Consider the following 23,844-nt stretch of genomic DNA (forward strand, 5'->3'; position numbering starts at 1 on the left):
TGTCTCACTGCTGTCATAGGCAGAGAGATCTTTCACTAGAAAAGCTTGCTTAAAGCTCCATCTGACCTGACCTTGAAGACTTTCAGGATAGGACATCCACGAACTTCTCTGGTCAACCTGTTTTTCTCATCAACATCTCATAAAAAAAAATATATATATATTCCTTCTGTGTTGCTCTCTGTCCTGTCACTATAAGCCTTTGTAAAGGCTAGAGCCTAAAGTCTGTCTAACTTAGAAGCTCCATTTAAGGACTGAAAGGCTACAATAAGATCTTCTTGGAGACTTATCTACTTGAGGCTGAACTATGCCAGGTGTGTCAGCCTTTCTTCACAGAAGATGTGTTGCAGCCCTCTGATCATTTTCATGGCCTTCCTCTGGACCTGCTTTGACAGATGCATGTCTTCTTGTGCTGATAGCCCCAGACCTAGCTGCAGTACCCGGGGTGGAGTCTCATGAGAGGGAGGTAGGGGAAAAAATCACCTTCTTCAACCTGCTGGCTATGCTTCTTTCAATGCCGCCCAGGATACGATTGGCTTTCTGAGCTGCAGGCCCACATTGCTTGTTTACATCCAATTTTTCATCCACCAGTATCCCCAAGTCTTTCTCTATAAGACTGCTCTCAATCCATTCACCCCCAGTTTATATTGATATTGGGGTTACCCTGACTCAGTTGCAGGACCTTGCAACTGGCATTGTTGAACTTCATGAGGTTCTCATGGGCCCACTTCTCAAGCCTGTCAAGAAGGTCCCTCTGCGTGGTTACAGATGAAAGCATCTGTACTGGGAAGGCTTTAATGCTATACTGCAAAATATTCCCAGATATTGGTTACATGTTTTGGAGACATAGTTTTTAATTTAGCAAAACTCTGCGTATTGTTGAGAAGGTTGGTTATAAAGGTCACTGACAGATTTCTGTGTATTGCCAACATTCTTCTTTAATGTTCTTTACAACTTTAGTCCTTTATGAGAAATAATGCTCTAACTGAGGCATGGCCAGAAAAAAAACTACTGTTCTTCCTACCATATAAATATTCAAAAAGCTTTGCAGTTGGTTTTCTACAGTTTCTTCCTTGGAAGAAGAATCTTTTTCTTTTATTTAATGAGAGTAGAAGATTGATGTTGCAGCTGAAAGAGACTTGTGAAGAGGACTAAGGAAAGGATTCTGAGTGGAAAACTGCACACAGTTTACTAAATTCTGATAGCTTCTCCCCATCACATGCGCAATATATTTTAATCCTGAAACAAGAATTTGCTTTTTATCTTTAAAAAGAGAGAACAAAAAAAACAAGTAGGTTGTGTGCTATATATCAAGATGTCATCATTTTTGTTCACTTTCTTAGGATCTGAGACACCAAAAACAAAGCAGCATGATACATACAGGCTCATTCTTTAATACTTCTAGCCATCAGGTGAGCTCTTCCGGGGCAAAAAGGGTAGGTGACCCAGCTGTCTTGCAGTTAGGTATCTTGCATCTTCTGTGTCAGGTGTCACTAACTACTCTTGGAAACAAGATAGTAAACTAAACAGAATTTGGGTCAGTTCCAGCAAAACCAATGCATACATATTGTAATTGCATATTGATAATAGGCCGAGCTTCATATGGAAGTTTCATGCCGTTTGTTTTAAGGCATCAGTGAGACATTTATAATGTCCTTTCATATAGCATATGTTTGATCAAAACTAAACGAAAAATAATATGTATACATGTAAAAGGTATGTTTTCTAAATCTGAGTATTCAGGGTTTTTTAATTGTTTTTTAACACTGCAAAGAAGAATTCTGAACTTGTAATGGTATAGAATATTATTGTAAATGCAGCGTTTTCAGTACAATATTTTTTAAGTTCTTCAAAATCGCAATTACTGTATCTAGCAAGGTATCCTTTTTCAAGGAAAATGGCATTTGATTGATGAAGTTAATATTGAAGTATACAGCTATTTCAAAGGCAGGGTGGCGACATGCAAAAACAATGGTCAAGGAGGATCTGTTCTTTGTCAGTCAGTAGTTTTATTGGCTCGAGTTTTCTATGGCTGCTTCCTCCAATCAATCATCAGTGATTTACCACAGCAGGACAAAGCACAAAACCAAATACACCTACCTGCTTTATAAAGATGACAAGGACATTCAAAAATGCCCTGATGATTGAGAACATTTCTTACTACAGGAACATGAGGTCACCTTTGTTACACCAAAACCTGTGATGTCATCAAGATAATCTGTATCCTTACACTAACAAAACACAAATCTGGTAGAAATATATACAAAAGTCATGACTTTATTCATTCCTATGTTATAATCCAGTCATGCTGAAGCTTGCTAGGGCCAAAATAAGGGATGCTCATTTTGAATGCAAAATTTTCCTGATGCTGTGACTCTCCTGTTTGTTATATTCCCTCTAGATCACCCTACAGTGATAAATCTGGCTGTTTAAGGTGTCTTTTTGGCAGGCTGTCCTTTGATTAGGCAATTTATCATTAACATGCCCAAAAAAGATATTCTCCATGAACAATAGTTGGCAGTTAGGTACTTGCACTGTGAATGTTATATTGTACTATCTAGGTAATAGACACAGAGAGTGAGTTTAGGCAACACTAATGGTCTTTAATAAATGGCCATACTCTGTACTAACAATGTATATCCATCATTACACAGGGGAAAGAATGCTGTGGGATCAGGAAAGTATGGATGTATTTATTTCATATTCAATTAGATTTATGAAGATCTTCTTCAGTAAAACACGTTTTGTGTTAGACAATGTCCTGTGGAGAACTAGAGAGTAGAGAAAACAAGATGGATGCTGATTATTTTATAAACCATGTGAGACAAGTGGTCTGCAGTTATGCATGAATGCATGCAGCTATAATGGATTGGTCCAGATTTACATTAGAGTTATATGAAGTATTAGTTGCAAAATTTAAAATACTCTCAGATGCAACTCTTTTTTTTTCATCTTCCTCAGAAATGGCAATATATCATATAAAACTATGCACTAGTGGCAAGGACTTATTTTTCCTGGATTTCAGCCAAAATTTCAATACAGATTTTGGTGGTGAATGTTTGATTTTTAGCTTACTCTGTTGGCTCTTATTCTAAGGTAAAAGTTACACAATTTTCCTGCAGGATATTCTGTTGTCTGTGCCCATGCCAGAACAGATCATTTTGACCAAAGAAAGTAAATAAATACATAAAATCTAAAATTGCCTTTATAATACAGCTACTTGTCCTTTGAAATTTTCTAAAGTGAAAATGTCATTTTCATTCAACATAATAAAATCAAAAGTAGATTTTATACAATTTTATGTGAAAAACATTGGATGCCATTAAGATCTTGTAGAAAACCTAAACTGAAGGGAATAAAATTTCCCAAGGTGGAGAACAGGGATTCTTTGTATAAATGAATCATGCTTTTCTTTGTGCATTAAATCCATATAAAAACATGATCTGTTATTGAAAGAAAATAAATTTTGCTGCAGTGTTACAAGGTGTGCTTCCAGATGTGTTGTGGACTTGGGGAGGAGTTTGAAGGTTTTACAGCATCCCAGGACAATGTATATGTCTGTCCAATGTATACATTTAGAGCAGTCCTTCAAATAATGCATTAAAATATTTCCCCTTCATCTTCACAGCTCCAGTCAGAATGATACTGCATGCACATGCAAGGATGTTACTATTACCACTAGGGATTCTTACTGCTATCACAAATTAACCTTTAGCTCCTGTGAATTGGTTACAACCACCATGCGTACCTGATCCTGTCACCCATAAACCGTTTCTACTCACATTTCACAATCGGTTACACGCCCCATTGACAAGAGTGAAAAGGAATATGAGATGAAAACACTAAGCTCCACAGCACCTGGGTGTTATTCATGCAATCATAGAATGGTTTAGGTTGGAAAGGACCTTAAAGATCATCTAGTCATCCCCCCACCATAAACATCTTTCACCAGATCAGGTTGCCCAAAGCCCCATCCACCCAACCTTACCTTGAACACTTCCAGGAAAGGGGTATCCACAGTTTCTTTTGGCAACCTTTCCAGTCTCCAACCATCCTTATCATTAAAAGATTCTTCTTTATATCAGATCTAAATCTACTCTCAAAACCAGTGCCCCTTGTCCTATCGCTACAGGACCTGGTAAAAAAACTTTCTTATAAGACACCTTTATTATATTAAAAGGACATATTAAGTTCTCCTTGGAGCCTTCTCTTCTTCAGCCTGAACAACCTCAACTGACTCCATCTTTCTTCATAAGAGGGATGTTCCAGCCCTTAGCCTTTTAAACTTCATGAGGTTCTCATGGGCCCACTTCTCAAGCCTGTCAAGAAGCTCCCTCTGTGTGACTTCTCTTCCCTCATGTGTATCAACCACACCACTCAGCATAGTGTCACCTGCAAAGCCAGTGCATATGTATTATATGCAAAATCTGCCCTTTGTGAAGCCATGTTGACTGTTTCTAATCACCTCCCTGTCATCCATATGCCTTGACATGCATCATCTTTTCCACAATCTTATTGGGCAGAGAGAGGAGACTGACTGGTCGGTAGTTCCCAGGGTCTTCCTTTTTACCCTTTTTATGAAAATGGGGATGATGCTTCCCTTTTCCCAGACACTGGGGACTTTGCTGGACTGCCTTGTCTTTTCAAGTATTATGGAGAATGCCTTAGCAACTGCATCAGCCAGCTTCCCTCAAGACCCTGGGATGCATCTCATTGGTTCCCATGGACTTGTGTATGTTCAGGTTCCTCAGATGGTCTCAAAATTTATTTTCTCCTGCAAAGAGGGACTTCATTTCCCCATACCCTGCCTTGAGGTTCAGGGGCTTGAGAGATTTGGGAAAAGGGATTACCATTGATTATACTCTTTGGCTTTTATGCAGTTTTTGTAATATCCTAACTGCACCAATCAGAAATATGTCATGCCACATCTGCAAAGCAATTATAGCAGCAAACTTATTTTTGTACAAAAAGATACAGTAATTTTCTTGAGCAGCTGCTGGAGGTTTCCAATTTATGTGGAAAAACCAATGCTAATATATAATGTTTTGATTTTGACCCTGCCTTTCCATTTATCTCTAGGACAAACAAGTTTTTTTAGGAAGCTTGCAGGTATTTAGTAATAAATTCTGGGACAGTTTTCAGGCTTTAAGCTGGTTTATCAGCAGACCAAGGAGGAGACCTTGAATATGTAAGGTGACTATGATATACAGACTTTGTTTTATTTCCTGGTGCATTATTTGCAATTTTTAGCAAGGTGGTGGGGATTTTTCCTAGCCATGCCCACTGCTCGCTATTATCATATCATGTTCTGAAGGCAGAGACTCTATACTAATTGAGAATTGAAAGATTATAATTGCCATTAAGGTGATTGATATGTCTCTCATAATATAATAATAATAAGTTGCATTTCCAAAGAAGTGGATGTCATATATGAGTTTTGTATTACTCAGGGAACTGAAGTTGCATTTTCTACCAATAAATTGCTGAACATAATAACAGGTCAAATATCTGATGTATTGCACTTACATTTTGACTTGTAATTTAATACATGCTGCTACATCGTCATTAGCTCTTATTTAGTACAGTATTAGATAGTATCTCATTTAGAATACTATGATATGTCATGATTCTAGTATCCTATGATTATGAATATATGGTTAGATATTTTCTGTATTTCTGGCACAGCATAATTCCTGATATTAATGAAAATAATGTTTAATGTACAGCAATTTGTTGGTAAGGGATGGTGAGGTGATTATTGTCTAACAGTTGAATGGCAACAGCAAGCAACGGAGCACCTGTGTTTGGATCTCCTTTGTATCTACCTCCTGCCTTCCTAATGTGTATCTGGCACTGCTGCATCAAAGAAGAACTGTTAAACAAAGCTGACAGGAGATTAAAAAAAAAAAAAAAAAGATGATATTCCAGAGAGAACGACCTCCTTGGAAGAACTTGTTTCTTTTTAACATCTTTCTCTGTTAATAATGTGTGTGTCAGATAGCCTGTTGGAGACCTCTCAGTGGTATTGTAAATTGGCATAGTTTTAGAGAGAAAAAGTACCCCTTTATCCATGGCTAGTCAACAGCCTGTGTATTAATGCATTTCTCATAGTCTTCACCAAGATAAGCTCTGTTTCCAATGTTCATTCTCCATTACTTCAAAACCATCAGGTTAAAAAAAAAAAAAAAAAGAGAAAAAAAATAATACATATCTTTTAAAATTTCCAGCTGATTCACAATCTAGAGAAAGGCAGACACTTTCTAGCAGGAAGTACCATGATGACTACCTAGTCATCTTCCTTCCCAGTATTTTTTCCTTACTCAAACTTTCTACCCTGAAATTCAGACTGCATCATGACTTTCCATGTTAAGTCCCAGAGTAATCATGTACTTCACCCCCACTTTTGGCTTTTGATACAGGTGTCTCCCAACAGAATCACGCCATCATTGATCAATTTAGAGAGACTCGTGAGTGAAGATGACACAAATTTCACAGGATCGGGACCTAGCCTGTAGCACTCACTCCCACAGATACTGAGAATTCCCACAGGCTTGGCATTTTTCAGAACTAAATATAAAACATGTTTTTATTTAGCTTTCCCCTGATGAGGTATTTTCACCGGCTGATATGCATAGAGTCTTTCCCTTTACCACAGACACATGCACACCAGCGCCCCCTTCCTCCTCCCCCATCCCAAAACCAAGATCCACCCAACTCCCCACCCCAATTGATTAAGCTATATCTGTTACAGGGTAAGAATGGGAGAGAAGGAGAAGAACAAGGATGTGTTTTATTTTTACATACTCCAGAGACATTTTGATTCTATGGTGATGAGACTATATATGTATCTAGAAAGTTAATTCCTTAGTCCTCTAAGGGAGTCACTGAAAAATAAGTGTTGATACATAATTGACTCACAGAAATATTGCCTCTGGCAATATGCTATAGAAATGGCATCGTGAGATCTAGGGAAACAGATTACAGGTTTTAGTAACTGATTCTTCACATTTTGTAGGTTTATTCCTATATATTTCAAATGTTAATTGGGATTATAAATCTTTCTACATTTGGGTGAGGTTGGGCTTCATCTCCTTGACAGTAATCTAGTATTATATTTTAAACACAATTAAAATGAGTAATATCAGCATGAGTTGAAACAGTAAAATTGCATGTTAATTGTAAATTCATTAAAAACGACACTTGCTCTGGCATGTGACTACATGAACACTGTGGTGGTAAAATCCTAGCAGTGCTTTTTTGACGCTGAATATATAATTAGAAAAAAAATTCTACCTCCTGTCAGGGTTTTCTGTCTAACTGTAGGGTACGTTTTCCATCTCTTCTGTTAATATTATATTTCTGACGATGCTTTATTGGTGCAACCAAAAACAAGTAATATTCTGAAATTAAAGGGAAAGAATTTAGTTAGTATGCTTATTGTTGCATGTATAGCACAGAATATAAAATGGGAAATAGTGTAATTTGAAGGCACAGACTTGAGATAAATTCAGAGGACTGGTTTGCTGACAGCATCTAGATGGTTAACGTTTCTAAGTTTCTCTCCTTGAGGGGTGTGGTACCTATCAAGCTGTCTTTCTGACACAACAGTATTCTCCTCAGATATGAATAGACAATGCATGTATAAAAGATTGAAAAAAAAAAAAAGAAAAGGCAGGGGGAAGAAGAATCACAGAATAATATAAACCTACTGTCAGTAGAAGGCATAACTGTTTAAGTACAGCTGGGCTGTAATGCATGTCAGGGAGACCTGTACAATTTTAGAATCTTAAGAGACCATATGTGGGGGCAGGCAGTGGGAGGAATGCAAAATTTGTGGGTTTGAAAAATAACAACAGAAAACCTGTGGTAAAATTCTAAAAAAAGATTATGTTAATTTTTGATTTGTTACCAAATGCAACTAGAAAATCATATCACCAATTAAATCAAGTGTTCTAATTAAAATGTGGTTTTGTTTTAGTCCATGGAAGTTGTGGGAATTCAATGACAATGTGTTTTTCTAAACTACCTAATAATTTTGAAATTTCAAGATGAGGAAGGGTGTTGAAAAAAGGAAAAGGAAGGTTTTGCAGTAAAGTCACAAAGCAAGAAGTAGGGAAGGAAATCAAAGATGCCACTGTCATGCATGTAGTTTTGACCTTTGATGACTCATTGAAATTCTATGTATTTGGTTGATCTTGACATTTTTAAGATCCAGGATCCAGTATCCCTTTATCAAGTTTCTACCCAAGAATTTTGCAACCAGACTGGTGGGAACACTAGCTCTATCCTGTTGCCCAAGGTTTAGCTCAAATACAGTGTACTATGGGTGGTGTTACATGGAAGCTCCAGAGTCAAAGAAGACATGCCTAATGAAGCACCTTGAAGGGGAGAACCAGGAGCCCAAGATGTGGAACATCTTTATGTAGAAATTAATCTACTATTGCTGACACAACATGCTTTCTCTTATATGGCTTCTAAAGAGGGAAATAAATACCGCCAGACTTTCAACTTGCCTGGTGTGTATAGATTTGTATAGTTCTAAATTTCTCATTTGGACTTTGGCACTCATTTTTAAAAAAAGCCAACCCCAAACCAAACTGTTAACTACGACAGTATCCTGTCTTTAGTCAAGAAAGTCCTCTATGCCCAAAACTAGGTACCCATATTTAGAAAAACCTTGGTGCATATAACACACTTGGCCAGTATAAGATATTTAATCACTTTTTACTCACAACACTTATCTACCAACTGGCATAAACTATAAATTTCTTAAAAATTTCAGCAATTATATTGAGTTTAAATTCTGTAAAGTTTTACTTGGTTTAAAGTGAACCTAATTTGAACTAATCTAACAAACATTAAGTTATTTAATTTCTTTGACATTACAATTTTCAAAGAAGGAGTAGTGAATTGTTTTGCAGAGAACATCATCCCAAGATATCGCTTCAGGATATTCAGATAAAATTGCTAATCCAGAAAACGGGAATTCTGCACCCAAAATGGACCTTAGTTTTTTTAGAATGTGTCAGTTCAGCAGCTGGTAATGTCACAATCTGTACGAAGAGGCATATGATCTTTGGTTCTCTGGTATCATGGGTCGTGGAGCAGTGCCCAATTTCATGGATCCCAATAGGCTTTATAAGTATGAAATAGCATCACAAACAAATAATATGAAATTATAAGTACAAAAAAGTACTTCTTCCCTGGGAAAATTGTACTATCTCTGTTGAGACCTTGGAGACTTTGGAGACCTTGCATATTGACAAAATGCAAAATATTGCTCAGAATTTCCTTGATTACTTAGAACATTTAATTAAATTATATAAAAAATTTAAACATAGATGTATAAATTATTATATTCCATTTATTACATGGAAATAATATAGTAAAATCCATAATATAAATAACACAGTAAACGGTAAGTCTATCCTAAATGTATGAAAAAAATGAAAAGTATGTTTGCTAGAAACTAATAGTTGAAAAGCAATTTAAATGGATTAATAGTATATAAAGATTTTTATATCAATACTGAAATTTTCTTACTACATTAGTAAAAATAAAAAATATTAGATTAGGTTTCAATTTCTATGATTATTTTTTGTTTGTTTTGCTTTGCTTTTACCTTCCTTTTTCATGATTAAAAAAAGGACAAGTTTTTTTAGATTTTTTTGGTAGAAGATAAAGGTTCTCAAACACCTGTTCAGCCATGCAAAAGAGCAATCAGACGCACAGCCAAAGGGGCTGGCTGGGGTGAGAGAGACAAAAGATGAAAGATTATAAAGGTAGTAATTAATACTAATTTTATTTGTAAGTTTCCATTACACTCTTTACCTAAGTCACTGTTGGAGGATCCATGGAGCTTGACATCATAATTAGACAACTGAAGACAAAACTGAAAATATTTATGAAGAGAATGAATGTTTCACAAACACCGGCATTCCTGGGGCGTAGAGAGTGGCAGCAGTGGTAGGGAAATATCAGGTCTGCATTACTCACATCCACTGAAATAATGCTTGCTCCTTTGAATTTGTAGGCTCTCTAAAGGCCCAGGAGGGTGCCTATCTACACCTCATAAGGCAATGACCAGCCAACAAACCAAACCCCCAAAAGAAGACACAGTATAAGGAATCAGCTCAGAGTCCTAATACCCTATGAACAGAATTACAAAGTCTTTCAGCCTGAAAGGAAGGATGATGACTCATTGAAATTCTATGTATTTGGTTGATCTTGACATTTTTAAGATCCAGAATCCATTGTCCCTGTACCATGTTTCTACTCAAGAATTTTGCAACCAGACTGGTAGGAATGCTAGCTCTATCCTATTGCCCAAGGTTTAGCTCAAATACAGTGTACTGTGGGTAGTGTTACATGGGAAGCTCCAGAGTCAAAGAAGACATGCCTAACAAAGTGGTGAACGGTTCTAAGGTAGGGAGATCTCAGTAGAGGCAGGCAATGATGTAGACAGGCCTCCAAGAAAAATGGAGATATTCATCATACAGGACAGAAAATTGTGGGTCCTGCTGTAAAGAAGAGTTTTCATTTTTGTCATTAATCGAGTAGAACTGATCTTTTTTGTTCTTGTTGTTGACTTAAAAATAGAAGGGTATGTAGGAACTTTGGGGTAGACCGTCTGTGGTACCAATTTTAGCTGGCAGGAACACTACAAGCTTGCAGGGAATTACGTCACATGAAAGAAATATGGAGCAGAACACAGGTGTTTCATAAGGTCTATCTACGCTCCAGAATTTTAAACATCGTAAGCACAATGAAAATGATCTGCCAGTTCTGAAGCAAGTGGATAATTTCATGGGCATCAACATGTCTCTAGACTGAATTGTGGCCACACTTTGAAGGAAAACTATGCATATGACAACCCCTTGCTCATTATGTATGTTCTTAGTGTGTGTTCAGATTAACTCCTTTACTGTTTCTGAGACTTTTCTATTCATATCACTGAGACTTTTTTATTCACATGCTGCTAGCTTCTAGGAAGCACAATAACACTCCAGCCACTCTGGGCTTTGAGAAGCAAAGAATATAAATAGAAAGTCATTGCCTATAGAGTATATGGTTTTATTTTTAGCACTATTACAGAGCAACAGTACCTGAGAGAAAATGGTATGAGTAGCATTGGGTTTTCTGCATCACCAGTAGAGTACGTTGTCAGAGGTTAGGTATGATGTACACATGCACACCCCTACCGATTTTCAGTAGGATAAATCTCTAAGAATAAATATTCAGTAACACTGAGAAAGCACCCTAGTCATCTGTTTCAATGCAGCCATGATAGCATAAACTGAAGGAGATTGCCACATTCTAGTGAGATTGCAATTTGAACTGCTGAGCTTTCATTGCCAGAGGGGATGTTTGGGAAGCAATGAGCTTAGCTTTACTTTTAAGTGTAAACTGACAGATAGGAATAGAGAGTTCTCCCCCCTCCCAAACCAATTTGAAATCAAGATTTTACAGTCATTCTACACAGAAGAATTGAATGCTGACAAACAGGAATTCTTTACTGGTGGGTTATTTGAGTGAAGATTCCTGTCTAAATGGAACTTCAAAAGCAATCAGATATTCCTTTTTTGAAAGACCCCAAGAAAGTTTTTTACCTGGTAGAGACATTAAACAATGAGCCTTGAAGATCAGGCTCTTGAGTTCACTTCTAACTCACTAAATGAACTCCAGATTCTGAAAAGTTCTCAAATTCCACTAAGGTTACAGGACTCTTGGAAGATTAAAACCACAAAGACATAAGGTGTGGTCTTAAGGACCTGTTATTTGTGAGTAAAAGGGGAGTGTATGAGATAAGATTTCTGTTAACAATAAGTATATAAGAAAACATCCAAATTCTGTGGTGAAAATATGACCATAAAAGAAATAGCATCACACCATCACATCACATAAAAAGTAGCATCACAGCTGTTGGTGCTTTTCCTCCCAGCGTGTGCAAATACAACTGTACTCTGATGTATTGTAAGAGACACATTAGAATTTCTAAGAAGGAACATTTAAAAAAATAAAAAAATATGACGTATCTTTTGTGTAACAAAAAGTAAGTTTTCATGTTATGAAATATTTGTATACATTCTTTATTACCTGAAAATGTTAACAAAAATATAGTTTAGGTTAACAGTGTAAGGTTGGCTTTTAAAACTTTTTTTTGGTTTTGTTTTGGAGGTTTTCCTGTCAAATACGCAAATGTTTAAAACCTAGAAGTTAACAAAATGTACAAAATTCTGGTTTAGCATTTAATACAGTCCATGCTAATCCTAAGACACTTTATTAAAGTAAAAAATGTAATTGGTGTTGTAGTTCTGGATTGCAAGGATGTCTTTACACTTATTAAAATATAGAATTCCTAGTGATCAACTTTTTTATTACTAGAACAAAATATTTCTGCAGCACATGCATTGTCATACAGTTGTGTTTGAACAATAACGATTTTTTGTGTAAACAACTAGTCTTCCAGTTGTTTAAGAACTTTTTTAAAATTTCTTTTTTAAAGTGAAATCTAAAAATATAGTTAACAGTATTAACTGTAATACTAAACTTAATTAAATTAAATTTGAAAAAATGCTATCACTCTATGTGTATTAAGAAATCATCTAGTAGAGAGGAGACATTTTATTTTTCCTTTTAGTAAAAATTACGTATAATTCCATAGGCCTGTCTGAATTTGTAATTCCTCTGGCTTGTAGTGTATGCTATTATCAGAATTAAGTCCAAAAGTAAATGTTTTTCCATGTTCACAAGTTCTTGCTTTCTTAGTTTTCTTCTATTTGACATACAATTTTTGGTTAAAGTGAAGTTCATCCAGCACAGGACAATGCAGACCATCAGGGACCTGGGGAGGCACCTGCCCAGAGCAGATTCCATCCTGGGGTAAGACCAGGCTGCTCCAGGCTTCTTCCAGGCAGGTGCCCTCTGCCACTTCCTTCAAGTCCCTGATAGAAATTTGCACACTCCAAGTCGCAGGACACACCCCTGAAGTACCCATCTTGTTACCAGTTTTCAGGCTGACCCATTACCCACTATCCTGTGAGTCAAGCTGACTCACTCCACAATTTTCCCAGTGACCAAAGACTTCCTGTATCCTCCTTTTCTGCACTGGAGATCTAGCATGAGTTTCCTGTTTAGACAAGCTTATCTGTTGATAGCTCTACCTGTTTTCCTGAGTGGACCATTCATTCATCAGACTAGCCAGCCTTCCTGACCTTCTTTGCCTTCCAGAGCTGCCTTTCTTGTTATCTCCAATGTTAATTCCCTGAATAGGTTGAAATTTCCTCTAAAAGCAGATTTAACTCTAAAGCCCTCCCCTTCTGAAAGGGATCCTGAATGCTACTACCACATTTAAGACACCATTGATTGCCATATATCTAGCAGGTTCTTCTGTATTAGTAAATCTAACCATGAGAAGATCCAGCTGGGTGCCACCCTTGATTGGACCATCCAGTAATCACGCTCCAGAAATCTTTCTTCTGGACTAGTTATGTTTCTAGTAGATGGTTATACTTGTACTTTCCTAACAAGTAAACTTACCATCAGGTCAATGGGTATCCAAAAGAGGAGACACAGTTAAGCAATCATTGGATTTTGTGATGCATGGATGTATTAAAACAAAAGCAAAACCAAAAACCAAAACAACAAACTCTTACTATAAGAAAGACTAGTGGTTTAATGTAGCTTGTAAATCTCTAATGCACCTAATACACAAAGCTTCAAGCGGATAATTATGATGTGTTTTAAGAACCAGCTAGACTACTTCTAAACACCATACTGTTTCTGGAGTTTAAATACTTCACAGAATCAAAGATAATTCTTTAGTCTCGGTTTTGAAATCAAGGTCCATGAATACTAGTCAGTGCTCCCATGTTGTCATCTTTGTGTCCACCTGTATGGTTTCCACTGTGAAAACAGAGGTCAGAGGACTGAAACAAAAGCTGACAACAAAGACAGATGTTCTTAGTAAAAAGTAAACCGTTTTTGAGAAGCAGTTGCAAGCATAAATAAGAGCATTGAAGTTACATGTAATGGAATTTTCCAAATTTATTTGAGAGCCAAAAAGTTGGATAATATGTTATCAGCCCAAGAGGCCATGGGGACTATATTGATATATGAAGCTAAATCCTTTCAAAGACAAATGAACAGAAAGTTGAATATGATGAAGGTGTATGAACTTACTAGCACTCCAGAAGGCCTGAAATCCAATACTATCAAACTTCTTGCAATTATTAGAGAACCAACTCCTGGCAAATATATTGTATGCTTGCATATTATTCAGTCAGTGTCTGACTCGCCTAACAACCCTAGTGAGAAGTCACTGTAGGAAAAGACACTTAACTCTCATTGCTTCCCTCTACAGGAATTCAGTGGTAATTTAACTAGTTAAGTGACAGCAGAGATATCAGGAAGTGAAATATGAGACATCCTGAAAGAACACAACACACAAATCCCAAACATATGGACTTGATTCCTGAATTATGCTGGCATGGTTCTGTAAAAATGCAGGAAGTGCCCAGATTTATAAGGTTTGTATTATCTACAAAACAACTACCTGAAAGTTACAGCCATGGTAATTATTTTCCCTCCCTTCACCATTTTTCTGGGGGACTAACAGATTCTCTGTGAGCTGCAGTTGACAATTCACCTTCTTTGAAAGGTAGATTTACTGATTTTCTATATGCTGTCGCAAAGCGCAAAGCACTTCTGTTTTGTAATGATCAGAATTTCTTTCCTTTGAGTTGCTCTGCAACTGCATGTGGGCAATATTAGAGGTTATATTTTTCTTTTCACTTTAGTTGAGCTGGAATACACAGATGCCATGGGCCTAGTGGTCCCAGTGCCAGCCTGAAAAGGGCAAAGAGTCTTGTCCTGGCCATAGCGGATGGGGATAACTTTTCTGGGGCTGTGCCAAGTGTTCTGTTAGTTACCTGAGGCAATAAGAAAAGCCTGAACTGAGGTTTTTAATGGCAATCTAAATAATGGATCATAATGGAAGAAGGTATTCACTGTTGCATAAGCTACCAAAAGAAACAGTTCCTTGGCCATCACATCCTTAGCGTTATATTAGGAGTATTTAAGACTCAGCTCCCAGGACTCTACAATGCTAGATTAAGCTTCTTTCATACTGTAAACTTTTCAAAACTTAATTTATTTTAATAACATTAGTTAGCTGGCATTGGAAGGGTTTTATTTGCTATTGATTCCTTGTAATTGAACAAGCTGGCCATTAAGTCATCTAGTGATTCTGATTTCTTTTAAGCAGCCATTTTATTGTATTTCACTCTCATGATATAGCTTAAAGAAAACATTTATTCTCTTAGTACTTGGACTGCTGAAGATCAAACTATGATATTCGGGGAGCTCATCTGGAAATACTCATGGGCCTGACTGAGCTCATAAAACTCTTGTACTGCTGGTCTAGCACTAACAAAGCTAGTGTAGAGGAGACCTTAATTAAGGACCTAAAAGACAAAACCAGCCTTCTGTCTTTACAATACCTTAAAGTTTAAGACTTAAAATGAATGGCTTAGAATCTGGTGATTTAGCTGCAGTCTAGTGGTCTCACAGCATGTGTGAATTTTGCTGTGTAACACTGTGGAGCCTATTACTCTCTAATGTATGTAGAGCAGTATTGGAACATGGCCTTAACCAGGTTCTTTCTCTGGCAATTTGTTAAGCTACTGTAAGTGCTGTAACCCGGCAGAACATGGAAAGCATTGTACATCCCTGCAATTTATGATTCTAATCAGATTTCCTAAGTTAAGGGTTGTTGGTACCCTTCCACTGTCTCCTTACAGTCATTATGTTGGGCGTTGCACAAACGTTTGTAGGAAACTTTCTAAACAGGTAAGACAGTCCAAGACAGTGTGTACAGGGAAGATTTTTCTAGTGTCAAACGCAAGTAGAACTATAGTGGAGATGAGAGGAAAAATGCTGAATTTTCCCATTAAAACCCTTCTGCTCTTTTCAGCTTCAGTTTGCTTTTTATGCTCAGAATTTTTGTCACAGAGGAATCAAATTTATCTGCGACTTATTTGGGATCTGACAAAGTACATTGCAATTTCTGGATAGTAGGCTATTCTCAATCCAACAGTGGAAAGACAAAAACAATATACTACATCTTGTTTTATCAGTTACTTGAAATGTGTGAGCAATCTTGTAACAATAACAATAGATTTATTTATTATGATATAGCAGACAGAAAAGAGACTGATCTTCTGTGGGTGGTTTTGGGTGGTATGGACAATAATTAATGAGCCCTGTCAATAACACATAAGAGCAATAAAATCTGTGAGACACTGACATGGCCTATGCACCTGTCTCCTCATGGTGTATTCTGTGCTGCACACCAGAAGCGAGCAGAGTTCCATTTACAGTAGTTTTAAATTCAACTATTCAACTTTTTGTATTTTCACAGTTAGCTTTTGTGAATCTATAGTTTTAAAAATATTCCATTCCAAGTAATCAAGAAAGATATTGCAATGGGTGGGTGAGATATTTCCTGATTGTGAATTTTGGCTTTTGGAAGATTATTGGTGTTTGTTTGATGTTATGCTTACAGAGAGAATTGTTGACAGGAAATTTTAGTGTAGAACTTGGTTCAGAAAAGTAGGCATTTTCATCTTCTGAAATGCTTAATGAATTTTAAGTTTAAAATGTTTTTAAAATATTTTTTCTTTGGCACATCATTATAGTATTTTTCCTATAAAACTTCGAAGCCACTCTATTGAGTATGCAAAGTCTGCATCACATCTTAAAATATTGCTTTCTCAGGCAATATTTTCCCAACAGCAGTGTCACTTTAGATTTAATTTTGTTCATCCACAGGCTTTAATGTTGCTTCACCATCATTATGCTTGCCAACATCAGTACTGGCACTATATAGCTGTGTGAAACTGTATCACTTACCTAATGTCACAGCAAATTGCTGAAAATACTGATCATTCAGACCCAGGCTGTGCAATTCCTCTCATCTGTCCTCTCTACAATAAAGTTTCACTTTGACCCAAATTTCCCTTCACTGCTGATAGATGTAGTATTGCAAATCATAGACTTCTATACCGCTGAATCATGAAAACAGGTTTGTAAGAAGGTGATTTCCATAAACAAGAAATGGCTGTTACATTAATCTGTGGGTACATCCGGTATTTCCCCCTCTCTTTTTCTTTCTTCATCTTTCTTTTTCTTTCTTCTTCTTCTGTCTTCCTCTCTTTTGCATCTCACAGTTCTTGGTCATGTTCAAAAATATACATTATAGGTCTCAAATTTTTACTACATTTTACAACAAAACTACAACATTTTACATCATTTTTTGATGATATAGATTTAGAAGGAATATGAGGTAAGTCCTACTCATTGTTAGTTTTCTACAGATTCATTCACTAAGTCATAGAGGATTTTGTACAATTTGTATGCAGAAGCTTATGGTAATGCCATAAGTTTTGTTTGGTCTTCAAATTATGTCACTGAAGTAGCTGACCAACACCTGCTCAGCACCTCAGCACATCTACTTCTCCATATCTGAATGGATGACTCCAAGAACATAATAACTTTTGCATTCTTTTTCATATTACATACTATTTTCTATTAATAGTATAGATGATATTCTATAGAATTAAATGGAAAGTTGCTGAGAATATTATGAGTTATGTTATGAGTTTGGAGATGATTATATATTATTAGTTTTCTCAGCAGAAAGGGAGAACTCCGAGTTTAAGTACTATGTCCACTTGTACCTAAAAAATGCTACAACTTCAGAAGTGATTTTTCTGCAGATATCCATGTATATCTGCAATGAAAGGTGTAACAGAAGCTACAGCATGATAAACAGTCCTGCCTCCAATTATAGTTGCAAGATGTAATAGAAAACACTGAAGTGAGGATAAATCTTAATTTAAATAGGGTGTTGAAACCTAATTGTACCTTAGGAAAAGAAATCTGAGAATAAATTAGCTTTTCACCAAAAATTGAATTATACAGAATAAGTATTCCTGTTTTCCAGACACTATGAAATGCTTCTGACAAAGATCCCTTTGATTCTCTAAAATAATTATTTTCTCTTAAGGTTTTATTCTTCATTTAATTTGTATTAAAAAAAATATTTTAAAATGTATACAGAAAATATTAAGTTGTATATGCTTGGTCTATTGATTCCAATCATCTGAAGCTTTTGGTTTTAATTCATGGAGGAGTTAAAGACATACCCACTAAACCCTAAAATTAAAAGGTAAAAGTAATCAGATGAGTAAGCCAAGAAGGAAGAAGAGATTTTATGGTTCATGAAAGACATGATTTGATGTATAAAAAATTCAGCATGTATTACATTAGTCCACAAACTAAAAATAACATGCTTATCTGACACACATTCCACCAGGGACATAACCTAAGGCTTTTCTGTCTTCAAACCATTAGTGTAATAGAGATGAAGGTCATTATCAAAAGACCACAAAGAAAACTATGATGTTCTTTATCACAATGTACATTATCTGTCTTAAGGAGTTCTGCCATCAGTCATTTTTTTCCCCCAGAAGTATCACCTTATTCTCTAATCTTCATAGTTTTACTTTATTTTTAACAGTTCAGTTCTTTTTAGTCAAGGATATAAAACACATGCTCAAGAAGGTACCTTGTAGGAATTAGTGAAAAAAGAGTCTTCAAGGTGAGAACAACATTGTTTTTTCCTTTCATTTCAGAAGTTATCTTCAATCTGTACTCCAAGTGTACAAGAAACTCAACCGAAATATCCGTGGGTGGATTAATGAAACACCTCTCAAGGTCTAGCCAGGTCCTCTGCTTAAGAACAGAGATGAGGTTACTCATTTGGAGACCAGTCCTGTTCTCACTAAATTAAATGGCAAAATCTTGCTTTATCTTCAGTACTGCAGACCAGAATCTAAATCCATGATGGACTACAATCTGATAAAATGCATGCTTTAATGCACACTGAAATCTCTGGACTTTTTCAAGGCCTATGTGAATCTGGTGTTGATAAAATGGACACGTGGTTCTTGCTGACAGGTTTTCAAATCTGACACCAGTTGTTTGATAGAAGGGAATAATAATAATAATAATAATAATAATAATAATAATAATAATGCAAACATATATTGATGTTGGACACACAGTTTTTCCTATGTATTCTCAGACTGATCTCTAACAGTTAGAAATCTAATTTGACCTACAGACATTAAGCTGTTTCACCTTTTTTCATCTCCTTGGCTAAAATTAAGCATGTGCCTAGCCAGAGCTAAGCATGTTCAGTAGAATCACACTGAAGAGTTTTTGCTCTCTAGTGAAATAACAAGGGACAGCAGTTCTGTGAATTTAAAAATAGATGCCTAAACAGAATTTTAGAGAGAGGGACACAACACCTTTAGACTGTCAAATATGAACACTCTGACCCAGGCTTCATAGTTTAAATGTTCAAGATTTCTACCTGATGTTATTGAAAATAAATGCAATTATTTTGTGTAGTGTGAGACAGTTAACACATAAAAGGTCAGGAGAAATGAAGAAAAATTATGGCATTCAGTCATACAAGAAAAATACTTTCTCAGTAATGGGGATGCAAAAACCCATGTAGTCCCTCTATCAAAAGAGAAAAGACAAGAACATTCTGTGTGACATCTTAGTTTGAACTATTTATTTTTCTTTTTAAACTTTTTTAACAAAACCACTACCAGATACAAGTGGTATTATATTACCAAAGCATTTTAAAGTACACACACTTGGAGATATGGTTCTTGCTGTTCTATAAATGAACATTGTTCATATATAAATATGACTGTCCTAGAATAAAATAACATTTTTTCTCATTAATACATTCTGACTGTCATGCTCCCTGAGCTGCAGTCTTTCCCCAGGAAAAATTCCCATTATGACCCATGAGACTTTTGGCTTTTGGGTGTGTACCTAGTCCTTTGTATGCAAAGGAACTTCACTTCAGCAACCTGAAAATGCAAGATTATTTCTGCAAGCACATATTTAGGTACCTTGCGATGCAAAGGTAGGCAACAACTTCTCAGAGATAAATTTATCTTATTTTGTAAGGAAGCTAATTTATGTATATGCCTGTAATTTTTTCTTAATTTCTCTCATCATATACAGATTTGGAGTAGGTGTAGAGTACAGACACAGACTTTGAACAATGGGTGATTTTATTTTATGCACGATGAAAGGAAAATACACGTCATCTTTTCCCTGTTACCCTTTCACCTGTCTGCTTTAAGGTATGATTATTGGGAAAGTATATTAATACTGGTACGGTGTAATTTTTCATTTGAATGTTTTCCTTCTTCCCTGGAATAAAGTATTTAGTTCTAACCAATGTGATAAGGAACATACAGCTATGACATGGTTGTGCTGAAGAAGCTGCATTACACAAACTAATGATCTGAAGATACCGAAGCTTCCCAGCTGCTTGCAGGCACCTGGTCTTTGCAGGAATGGTCCTTTTTGCTTTCCAAGTGGTTCTAAATATCTGAGTCATCTCAGTTTCTTGGAGATATTAGACTCTGTCCTAGGAAAAAAAATAGTCCAGGGGAGATTCACAAAACAGTTCTTGCTGTGTTCTTTCTCATGTATTTTTTATTCCACTTCTCCCAAAACTTATTTTGGGATGGGACAATTCAATCCCTTTTTGTTCATTGTGGTTATAAATACACCATATGCCAAAAATGCCTACTGCTTTTCTTTAGAGATGTTACTCCATGAAAAGCAGGAGTCTGAGGATTGAAGCTGGTTGAAAAAAGGAAGGTGGAAGTAAAGACGGTATTTTGCGTCTTAAAACTGTGAGGTCTGCAGTTTTCCCAGGCTTTCCTTTTCCTTTCCACAAGCTTCATTGTAATTTATTTTTTTCAAATGCCCAACCTCAGCCATACTTTTCAGGGGTGGCTTGCAGAAAAGAAACAGATTATGCCCCACAAGAAGTGCAGGTGGTAAATGTAAGTTTATTTACTACTACAATTAATTTATAAGAAAGTAGATATGCAAATCACCTTTCTTAGTGTATCTTACTTGGGTATAGGTGCAGTATTGGCTTTATGTTGAACTTTATTATTTCAGATAATAGGTGTCATAAGATCTAGCAGACACTGCAGCTCGGAGATTTTTTAATTCTGGTATATTTTTATTTCTAAATTAATGGTTGGAACATCTGGGTTTTATTTATTGTTTACTTCTATGTGATTTTGCATCCCCATGGATTTTCTCCTAGTTGCTTTCTTTTGACCAGCTTTCTAATATTGAATTCACCCCAGCCTTCACAAACTTTAAAAAGCACAGTGTAATGCTCAGAATGCAGAATGTGTTCTTAATTTGGGCTTCACAAATTATGGCAAAGTGATCTCTTAACATACTATCCTGCACAAAACCTTGGTACTCATGAAAGGTAATATATATCAATATATTTTACGGTCATGAATCAATTTTCAGTGAAATGTAGGAATAAGACATCGTAAGCTGGAAAAATCTAAGTGAAAAAATAAAGTGAGAGACTGAAGATCAAAAGTAACATAGAAATGAAAGATACATAATTCCAACTTAATGAGGATTTTTAGGATGTTAGAATACTTAATTTTCTACTGCATTTGGTGGTGGTTTACTGTGTAGATAAAATCAGCTTTACAAACATTAGTGATGTCATATTTAGTTGTGAATTAAGGTAATACCGACAAGTGATCTACCAAAGAAGAAAACGCCACTGGGAGGAAATACTTAACTTGCTCTGTTACCCTGTGCCAATAAAGGTGCACTCTACAACAGCACAATTTTCAGACTCCTTTCCTTAATAATAAAAATAATAATAAAAAAAAGGAGGTGATAAATATTTTTGCTTCCCACCCTCCAACTCTGAATCTTCATGCTTCGAACTAGGTCAAATTGAGTTGCAGTGTACCTTAAATAAAACCCGGCAAGGCTCAGTACCAGCTCTATCAGGAGCTCTCCACCGCCTTTACTCTTCTAAGGGTAGCGCTTCGGTTGTACAGGGTAAACCTCGGAGCCCAAACAGTACCTGCGCGCGGCGATGCGCCCTCTGTCACCCTGAGGACCGCAAGCTCCGACCCAACCCTTTTCCGGGGCGGCGGCCGGGCGCTGCCCTGACCTGCTGCCGTGCGCGGCCCAGGGGCAGCCCGCCCGCTCCGCGCCCCCCGCCCCCCCGCGGCGCGCCCGGCACCGAGCCGGGCGGTGCGCCCCGCTCAGCGGCCCCGCGGGCCCCCCGGCCACGCTCCCGCCGCTGCCCGCGGCGATGTGGCACCTCGCAGCCCCCGCCGGAGGCCCCTCCGGCTGCGCGGCGCCTTCGGAGCGCCCCGGGCCCGCTCCTTTGGTTTAAGCTGGAGCCTGAGCCTTGGCATGAGAAGGTCGTTACGGCTCAGCAGTCGCGGACTGGCGGAGAGCAGCAGGCTAGAACTGCACTGCTGCGGCCGGGAAACGCGTACCGTGGAAAGAAATCACCTTGATTCAAAACATCCCGGGAGGAGGCGGTGGTGGTGGTAGTGGGAAGCTCCTCTTAAAACCCACAAAAATTAATAGGAGGTAGCCGGCATGCTGAACCAAGTTTTATTTTAATGCAGATTAAGTTAAAATAAAATAAAAAAGACCCCAAATCAACCCCCTCCCCCAGCAACAAACCAACACACACACAAACCAAACCACAAATAAACCCCACAACACACACACAAAAAAAAGAACAACAAGATCCCTTTTTTAGTCTTTTATAAACGGTTTAAGGTCTGTGAAGAGCATTTGCGCATCATTGTGGGGAGGCAAATGATTGCAAATGTTCCTCTTCGAAGACAGTATTGACCAGCGTTAGAAATACCTTCGTAAATTAAATCTCGATGGGAGTCTATTTCTGGAAAAATCCTAATTAAAAATAGCACGCACACAAAACTGTATTCTAAACAAAAAAGAAAATCCCCACCACCCCCACCCGTCTGTTCTCAGACTGTCTTATCAGTGGAACTGGAAATCTTAGAGCATTTTGCTGTCGAGAAAGGGGGGTGGGGGGTGGGGTGGGGTTGGTGGGCCCTCCGGTGGGTCTCATTGCGGGGAGATACTTCGCGGGCAAAGTAGAAGTGCCCCCTGGGAGCTACGCTCTCCTGCTGCCGCCGCCGCCGCCGCCTCTGAGATGCTACAGTATCAGGCAGAGAAGAAAAGAAATGAGTTTGGAGTTGATGCACACGCCGGAGCAGCAGTAAAAAGATATAAGATATCGACACGCTCAGCTGCATCTTGTTAAAAGCTTCCTGCGGGTTGGCAGAATGAAATCTTTATTTAAAATACACAAACTATCGTCAGGGGAGGAACGGAAGGGAAAACACTAAAAGGGCCAAACGCAATGCTTAACCCACCGGTATAAGCAAAGGAGGAGGAGAAGCGATGAGATTGGTTTGGGCCGAAGGAAAGGGGGGGCGGGGGGCACGGTGCCCTCCTTGCAGCCCAGCCACAGCAGCCACCCGGGGACTCAGTGTCTCCACTCAGCTTTGGAGAGAGACTTTCTCTTTGATGGTGATAATGATTTTTGCTCTGGTAGAGGAAAGGGACTTAACGAACACCAGAAGCATAATTTGTGCTCGCTCTTGGGTGTGAACGATAGGAAAACGTGCCTCACCACCACATCCACAGCACCGCTCTCCTAAGTGGTGGTGCTATTATTATTTTATTATTGCCAGCCGGTGGCTTTAAAGGTACATTATTTTAATGCATTATTAATTGTTTTCCCAGGGAGAGAAGGAAGGTGGTGATAGGGCTTATTATTATTAATAGCGCGGAGCTCGCTCGCTCGCTCCTTTCGCACACGCCGGGGAGCGCGGTGGGAGGAGGCAGCGCCGGGGGTAGGCGGGC

The sequence above is a fragment of the Falco biarmicus genome, chromosome Z, assembly GCF_023638135.1.
Source record: "Falco biarmicus isolate bFalBia1 chromosome Z, bFalBia1.pri, whole genome shotgun sequence".
Classification (NCBI taxonomy): domain Eukaryota; kingdom Metazoa; phylum Chordata; class Aves; order Falconiformes; family Falconidae; genus Falco; species Falco biarmicus.